We start from the raw sequence: 9,802 nt of genomic DNA on the forward strand, positions 1-9,802 counted from the left end.
CAGTAGGCAAGTTTCACAATTGTTTGCAATTTCAAAAAGACTTCCATTAGCTATTGAAGAGCAACTCTTGCTCCTCATTAGCTATTGAAGAGCAATTCTTGGTCCTCATTTATCATTGAACTGAGCAGGAGCTTCATTTTCATATCCCTATTGATAAAGATGATGCAATAGGGCTTCGTGGAATTACTCAGGACTTTTATTGCAGATAAAAATTGACAGGAATAACCAGTAATACCAGTTTCAAGTTTGGGGTTTGTATAGTTTGTGGGAGTGGAAAGTTCACATACTGGGAAATACGATAGTGTGTTAACTCGAATGGAAATTAATCACCTTGAATTGCAGTTCACTAGGCACTCCAACTTAGAGATTATACCACCCTTATTTATTCGGTGAATAGACAAAAAAGAAACATATTCATACTCATTAATATACTTATCGATCTCTTTGCTACGCTCAAGAAAATTATGTATTACCAGTGTCTCAAACATATTCATATTCAGTAATATCTTCATCAATCTCTTTACTAAGCTCAAGAAAATTAATGTATTACCATTGTCCCTCTTGAGACGCTGATCTTGCTAGGTAGACATAAATACAAATAGGAGTATGGACCTGTAGCGTATCTTTATTTGGCATTAAATAAAATGCCGAAAGGTAAACATGTGCATCTTAATTCCTGTTCGCTTTGATTGAAAAATCATAGCTGACTCTAAACATGCGCGAGGAGTAAATAAATAATAAGTCAAATGAAGAGTTTGGTTAACAAAACAGATTGTTGTCATGGCTAACATCAACCCGTTTATAACAATGTAAAACTCCTTACATCATGATTTCCATTGTTGTTCTCCTCTTTGTGGTATGGTGGCTCTCGCAACCTGCAAATGACACAAAGATTCAAAGTTTGTGATTATTGAAAATGGAGATTGAATGTTCAATTTATAGATAATTAAAGATGATTGATTGATAGATAGAACATATTGATCAAGAGGTGGAATTCATGTGAGTTCACATGTTGATTGATAGTTGAACTGTTGATTTGAAGGTGAAACAAAATAAATTGAATAGATTAAATGAGTTAACTGATTGAAAAAAAGTTAATTGAAAGAAAAAAAAGAATGATTGGAGGATAATTTATTGATGACATAAAAAACTTTATTTAGAAAAAGTTAATTAGAAGATGAAAATAGAGATTAGAGAGATAAATGATTTAATTAATTAATTTAGCATGTGTTTGCACTTTGACTTAGATTTTCAATTTAATCTTTGCACGAGATTTATTTAAATAATTGAATTTATTTTAAATTGAATTTAGTATTTGAATATATTTAGAATTTGCTTTTGATTTTCAATTTGATTTTTGAAATCATGCACATGTGATTGAATTTAGAAGAAATTAAAAGAATTTGAAATTAAAGGAAATTATAATTTGGAGATTTGGAAATGGAATTAGAAGAATTAATTAGTTAATTAAATAATTTAAAGAAACTATTTAATTATTTTAGAAATGAAATTTAATTAAATAATAAAGATTATTTAAATTAAAGGATTAAATCACAATTAATTAATAATAAAAATTTAATTAATATTTAGAAAAGGGTTAATGATTAATTGATTAGAGAGATAAATTGAAAATAGAATTTATTTAAATAATAAAGATTATTTAAATTAGGGAATTAATCAAAATTAATTAAATAATAAATATTTAATTAATATTAGAAAATGGATAAAATGATTAAATAATGATAGAATAAGAAATAGAATAATTAGTAAGATGATGAGGAAATGTGAAATTAGAAGAATAAGATTAATTAACTTAATTAAATAATTAAAGAATTATTTAACTAATAAGACGAATAATTAGTACAAGATCAATGAGACATTTTTAGGTGTCTACATTTGCCCCTCCTTGAGACAATGTCAGAACGATATTGTTTCAAAGAAAATGAAAAATTCTGCCTCAGTATGCACCAGTAATACTTAGGGTGCCCCCTCAAGAGATTGTTTGTGCATTAAAGACATGAATGATCTCTCGAAAAAAGAAGAATGTGAGATGAAAGATAGAAGAATGGTTAGTTAATTAGAGATAGAGATAGGTGATGTGAAAATAATATTGAGATAGAATATGAGAGAATAAATCTTAAAATGAAATAGAATAATGTTAGATGATAGAAAATGATTTCGAAATAAATGATGAGAAAAGAATCAGCAAACTAGCGATAAGAAAAATGAGATGAAATGAGAATGATTGATTCACGAACCTGTGTCATTATTTATTCCATAATATATATTCATCACTAAGCCTTATTATGGAACAATGGAGCTTAGCACATCATGGTATAAGGAATCAAGATGTAAAGATATCTCATTGAAGAAACAAACATGTAGCAGACAAGGAGTGAACCCCTCTGTTCTGGGAAATACACTAGGGGTCGAGGCATGTGTGGCATTCAATAGCTGAATGATCCTATCATAGACACCGACTAGAGCAATTTTCCTAGAACTTCATCGGTTCATACCACAAACAACAAACACAGAAAAAGATAATGCCCATCATGGCTCCCCTAGTCACTTGTGGACATCCTTGAGTAGCATAGGAACATGATCTATCGCCAAATGATAAAAGATAAAGATTGATCCGGACAAAATTCAACAGCTATACTGACCTTGTGCCTTCATTCTCAGTTGCTTGATGTGATGGTTGATAAGGTCTGATCTTAGAAAGTTGTGGACCCCGTTTAAGACTGACCTGTTTGATTTTGAGTGTATCCTCTTCTGTTTAAGACAAAATAATGATCACTTGATATGGATATGATACGATTGATAAGACAATTGATCAGTTGATTGCAGATGTTTGACTGGATAGTCGTATCCTTTGTTAACTTCGTGCGAAGCGGTTGTTGGATATCTACTAGGGTATTTGTTTCTTGCGAGACATTTTATTGCAAATTTTTTGATTGATTGATTTTCGATTTTTTAGTTCTTTTCCAAGAACTTTTTCGATGTTTTTGGATTATGTGGATCGATATTTGAATGTTTTTGATTGATTTTTTCAGGACATTTTACAGATGTTTTTGGTATTTTCACGACTCTTTTTGAATGTTTTGGATTTTTTGAAGGATTTTCCAATGTTTTTGGATTTTATGTTTTTCACATATTTGAATGTTTTTGATTGATTTTTCCAGGACTTTTTGCAGATGTTTTTGGTATTTTCGAAGGATGTTATATGATTTTTAGGATTTTTCAGGACTTTATATGATTTTTAGGATTTTTTCAGGACTTTATATGGTTTGTTTGGATTTTCTCAGTTATGCCTCCAGTGTGCAGACCTGTATGACATGATGATCTGCAAAATGCATGTGGAAACAATGAAATTTCGACATGACCTATGTTAATGCAATATGCATGATGGAGATGCATTTCTTATTCGATAAAGGTTGACTGTGTTTGTTTTAGCATTTGTAATACACCCATTGAATTGAAGATACAAAACATTTAGTAGATAAGCGGTCAATCCATCTTTAAGGTCCTTTGGAACATCCAAATTAACACACTTAGTAACTAGGATTTACAAATGGAGACACAGAAAATTTCCCCATTGGTTCTTGAAACTTTGATCTTCTTTTGCCCATGTGTGTGCAGATGAGTTAATTCCCACTCTTGTGTTCACTAAAGATCCTTAGCATCTTATATGACTAGCTACATGGATTATCCTAACTTCAAAAGCATCCCGAATAGAGCCTCGCTGCCAGCAAGCGTTTAGAGCTTCGACGAGGTTATAAACTAAAATTTCTCAAATATTGCTCCATTGCTAGCAGACGTTCATAACCTTGATGGAGTTACTTGCATGTTCCCATAGTCAAGCTTTTTGTCGCACTCGTATGCGTGATATTTAAGTTATATATCATTTTTCTTTTGCCTTGAGATGAATATTTGGCATAACACTTTTTTTTTTGCCTTGACTTGTAAGTAATGAAACCTACTTGGGTGTGACAATTATAGCGGCGCTGAAGTATAATTTTATATTTTTCACTAGTCATATGATCAACTAGGTGTTTAGAATGAATTAGAGATTTTCTTAATATGTTTAAGATATAACAATCGATAGATTTAGGGTTAACAAGTCTCAAAATAGTGAAATCACTACCCAACCATAAGTAAAGCGTCATCACAAGGTAATGTTGAAAATGAATGACCTTAGGATCTCAAATAATTCATGTCCGAATATCTAAGAAAGAAGATGACCCTTTCTTCTCTTAAATGCAAACATATGACCAACTTAGACAATTGCCTTGTTTTATTGATGTTGCTATATGCAAATGCTGAAACTTTGCGAATGTGATTTCTGAATACGATGGTGTTTGGAAAGAAACTATATGCGATACAATGCTTTGAATAAAATGGTATGTAATGCGGAAAGTAAAACCTATACTAACCCAACCCTTAGGTATAATATCGTTTAAGGTCCATGCTGTTTATAGGGTTAGAGAGTGGATCTCCCTCCATGGTAGCCAAATTGTATGCTCCATTGCCTACAACCCTTGTTATGATAAAATGACCTAGCCAATTAGGTTCAAACTTCCCTGACTTTTCTCATTCCGCTAGGTTCCTTTGGTTCTCTTTGAGAACTAGATCTCCCACTTCAAAAGTTCTTGGGCAGACTCGTTTATTGTAACTTCGTCTCAATCTATTCTGATAACCTTGTAGATGATTGAAAGCAGTTTGTCTCTTTTCATCGAGCGTTTCTAGCTCTTGTAACCTTGCAACCCGATAGTCTTCCTCTGATATGATGTTTTTTAAGGAGACTCTTAAAGATGGTAGTTCTATTTCAATAGGTAATATTGCTTTTGTACCATAGACCAAGGAATATGGTGTTGCTCCTGTAGGGGTGCGTACTCCTGTTCTGTAAGCCCAAATAGCGAGATTTAATTGGAGATGCCAGTCCCGTCCTGTGTTAGTGACAACATTCTTAAGGATCTTCAATATTGTCTTGTTTGTTGCCTCTTCTTGTCCATTGCTTTGCGGATAATATGGTGTTGCAAATCTCTGTTGTAATTGAAATTTGTCACACAATTCTTTCATTTCTTAATTTTTGAATGGACGTCCATTGTCTATCACTATGCACATTGGAATCCTGTATCGACATATAATGTAATTAAGCATGAACTTTTCTATTTGCTTTCTAGTGGTGTATGTAAGGGGAATTGCCTCGACCCATTTAGTAAAATACTCGGTAGCTGTTAAGATGAATTTGTGCTCGTTGGAAGAAGTAGGATTGATTTTACCAACTAGATCTAACCCCCATTGTGAAAACGACCATGGTGATGTAATAGGTTGAAGGTCTTGTGCGGGTGCATGAATGAGGTCTCCATGCATTTGACATTGTTTACATTTTTGTACATATTTATAGGCGTCCTTTTCCATAGTTGGCCAATAATATCTAGTTCTTAGCAATTTCTTTGACAATGGTGGACCACTTTGTTGCGCCCCACAAATTCCATCATGGACTTCCTTTAGAGCAAGTTGTGCTTCATTTTCATCAAGACATCGAAGAAGTGTTCCATCAAAGCCCTTTCTATGCAATGTATCTGCAATAATAGTGTGTCTGGATGCTTAACGAATAAGAGTTTTCTTTTGATTTCTAGACAAATTCGGAGATATGTACCGGGCATGCAAATATGCGTATATCTCATTGTACCATGGGGATTCTGGACCCACAATTGCACATACATATTCTGTTGAGGGAATCTCATATGCCTGTATCATTAATTATTCTATAATAAACTCAAACTGAGTTTCATTATCAGGCATATTTAGAAGAGACCCTACTGTAGCCACGATGTCAGCTGCCTTGTTCTGTATCCTTGGAATCTGTTCAAAAGTGATTTTAATGAAATGTTCTTTGTAATCTTCTACCATTTGTTTATAAGGCAACAATTTATCATCTTTCGTGTTGTAGTCATCATTGACTTGGTTTACAATTAGTTGCGAGTCACCATAGACCTGTAATTATTTTATTCTCCACTACACAACTGTATGAAGTCCTATGAGGAGAGCTTCATATTCGGCTATATTGTTCGTACAGGGAAAATTTATCCTAAATGACTTAGGGATAGAATCACCCTGAGGGGTGATGAAAAGAATCCCAACTCTAGATCCATGATTTGTATATGATCCATCAAAGTATAATTTCCACATTATAGATGCTGTCAATGTAATTACTGATGCGTCTGGAAAGTCTATGAGCAATGGGTGACTGTCTTGTAAAGGAGCCTCTGCTAACTGATCTGCTATAATTTATCCTTTGATGGCCTTTCTATCCACATACTCTATATCAAACTCACTCAAAATCATGATCCACTTAGCCCATCTCTCAGACAATGTTGCTCTGCTTAACATATATTTGAGTGGATCAAAGTGCGCTATGAGTTTTACCTTGTGACTAAGCATGTAATGTCTAAGTTTTTGTGATGCAAAGATTACTGCTAAACATGCGCGCTCTATAGGAGTGTAATTAAGCTCATATCTGATCAAGGTTCTACTTATATAGTAGATAGCTCTTTCTTTTCCTTGTTCATCATGCTGTGCCAACAAAGCTCCCAAAGCTGAGTTTGTCACTGATATATATAGTAATAGAGGTTTTCTTGGAGTAGGTGGAACTAACACTGGAGTGTTCAGAAGATTATCTTTTAGAGCTTGCAAAGATTCTTGGCATTGTTCTGTCCATTTAAAAGTAACCTCTTTCCTGAGTAAATGCTAGAACAGATGACATTTATCTTCTAGCTGTGCTATGAATCTCCTTATGGATTGTAGTCTTCCTTGTAACCCTCTTAATTGCTCAGCTGTTGGAGGTTGCATATCTATGATTGCTTTGACCTTCGTAGGGTCTACTTCAATTCCTCTGTTCGACACGATAAACCCTAACAGTTTGCCTGCTGTTACACCAAACACACACTTTTTTGGGTTTATCCTAACATTGTACTACTCTAACCGATTGAATATCTTGGCTAGGATTGCAAGGTGACCTTCTCTTGTTTGTGATTTAGCCAGTAGATCATCCACATAATCTTCCATTATGTTGTGGATCATGTCATGAAATAGCGTTGTCATGGCCCTTTGGTATGTTGCTCCTACGTTCTTAAGACCAAACGACATCACATTCCAGCAGTATGTCCCCCATGGACAGGTAAATGCCGTTTTACATTGATCTTCCGGTGCAATTCTAATCTGGTTGTATCCCGAGAAACCATCCATTAATGAAAGCATTTCATTCCCCGCAGTTAAGTCAACTATCATATCGATGTTGGGTAATGGAAAATCATCCTTAGGACAAGCTTTGTTTAGATCTCGGAAGTCAGTGCAGATTATTATGCCTCCTGTGGGCTTAGTCACAGGTACCAGTTTGGATATCCATTTCGCATGGTCGATAGATCGAATGAAACCTACATCCAACAACTTTTGGAGTTCTATTTTGACCAGTAATGCAATCTGTGGATGCATTTTTCTTAATTTTTGTTTGTATGGTTTAACTCCTGGTAGCAAAGATAGTTGATGTAACACCAACTTAGGATCTAAGCCGAGCATATCCGCATAGGACCAAGTGAAGTTGATAGGATGTTGTTTGAAAAAATGTATGAATTTGTCCTTTTCTTCTTGGTTTAATGATTTTGCCAGGTGGATATTATGTACAACTTCTCCTTCTGCTATATTTACCTCTTTAGTTTCTTCCATGAGCATTGCTGAATTTTCTCTTTTGATAGGGAGGTTGCCTAACTCACTCTTGTCATTATGGTTATTTTGATCCATATCTTCTGTTATAGAGGTACTTGCCTCTCCAAAGTATGCCATTCTATCCAGGTCTACAACAAATCCTACCTTGTGATCACCTTGTGGAAATCCCTCTCTGACACTAAGGAATTTTGTAATGGCTTCATCATTTTTAAACCAATCTAGAGTTGGGTTTCCTTCTCTCTCCCAATCAATCAAGTGTGAGTGTGCAAGGGGTAATTCATTACTCCCTTCTGTCATAACAGATTCTGATAACATGAAGACTTGATTGTTTGAGTGACTTGGTATATTTTCATCTTTTATAGGTGATCTTTGATACCTTATCATGTCACTTGTTCGTGGGATGGAATCATGGAGTGATAGGAATTCATATTCGTGAGAGTCTGTCTCACTTTCAATGTATGTTTCAGCTTCTAAGGTTGTATCTCTTATCTCCTCTTGTTCTTGCCTCTAATTTTGTTGTAGATTGGCTGGTCTCCTTTGTATAGTAGTTACCCTTCTTAAGTTTGATATTAGTCATTGTAGTCTCTCTTCATCTGATTCATTGGGTGGAGCTTGAGTTATTTCCCGTGGTAGAAGTATTCACAATAACTAGGGATTAGGCTAATTTGCTGGTGCTAAGCCCGTGTCTGTTACTACATTTGCTTGTGCGGTTGTTTCAGGAACTATATTGTTGTGTGACTCAATGCTAGGTTCTTGCAGGAGTTGTCTCATATCTTCACCATCTAATTCCGCACTAGGCGATGTTGGTACTTGGTTTTTTATTTGAGATGAAGAGAGAAACACTCACGTAGACAACTGTCTTTGAGATATGTAGTCTGATGGTATCCTTGGTTTGTTCAGTATATCTAGTGTGCGTTGTCTTGCTTTCGTTGCATGTGGTACATGTTTATATCCTAACCTTTCATTCCCTAGATTGTCATTAGGTACAATGGGTTCTAATCTTCCTTGTTTCTGTAATCCCAAGCCTGTGGTGCCATCATACCCATGTTTTTGGATCATTTTGAACCCATTGCCATATCGATCTAGAGGTAATTTGGGTATTGTCATGTCATCTTCTTCTCTGTATATCCAATGATTAACATCTTCATTCAGAGATTCTTCTTGTAAATCACCCCATCTAATAAAAGAGCATGAGTATGAGTATCTGACAATTTCCTTTCCTTTGTCTTGTTTCATTACTGCATTTTGAGGTTTCCCAAAAGACCTAGGAGAGAGAGACAACTGTTTTCCATTTGAGGCACTTGAAATAGAATACTCTCCACAACCAATATCTTTTATCTGTAAAGAAGATGTTGTGGGCACATTTTTCTGTGTTTATGTGATTGTCAATGACTCCATTTGTGTAGTGAGAGGTGTTGCTTGATTAATTAGTACCTAATTATCCACACTTTCTTTTAAGTAATTACAATGTTGGAATGGATTTGGATCACCTTTTATGGTGATTTCAATGCCGTTATACAAGGATTTGACACATTGATGAAATGTTGATGGTACGACTTGCATGGTGTGAATTCATGGGCGACCCAATAACATGTTGTATCCTAGTTCTCTGTCCAACACTTGAAAATTGACCTCTGTTGTTATAGGTCCTATTTGCACTGGTAGCATTACTATACCTTTTGAGGGACGTTCTTCATCATCATATGCTTTGATATTTATTCTCTTTGATGGATCAATATGAAGCTCAGAATATCCCAATGCCTTAACCAACTTTAAAGCACAAATGTTGAGACCGACTCCTCCATCTACGAGTACTCTTCTGATTCTTCTCTTATGTATGTAAGCTTTTATATGTAGCGGGTCATTATGGAGAAGTCTACCACTAGGAAAATCTTGTTCTATGAATGCAATGTAGGTGCCCTGTGCCAAATTCCCTACCATGGATTGGAAGGCATTTTCATCTATATCTCTGTCCACTACTGAATCTTGAAGCGCTTTGTCCAGAATGTCTTTATGAGTGGGTGAAATACGCAAGAGTTCAAAAAGCGATATTTGCGTTGGGGTTTTCTTGAGT

Source organism: Cryptomeria japonica, chromosome 8, assembly GCF_030272615.1.
Source record: "Cryptomeria japonica chromosome 8, Sugi_1.0, whole genome shotgun sequence".
NCBI classification, from domain to species: domain Eukaryota; kingdom Viridiplantae; phylum Streptophyta; class Pinopsida; order Cupressales; family Cupressaceae; genus Cryptomeria; species Cryptomeria japonica.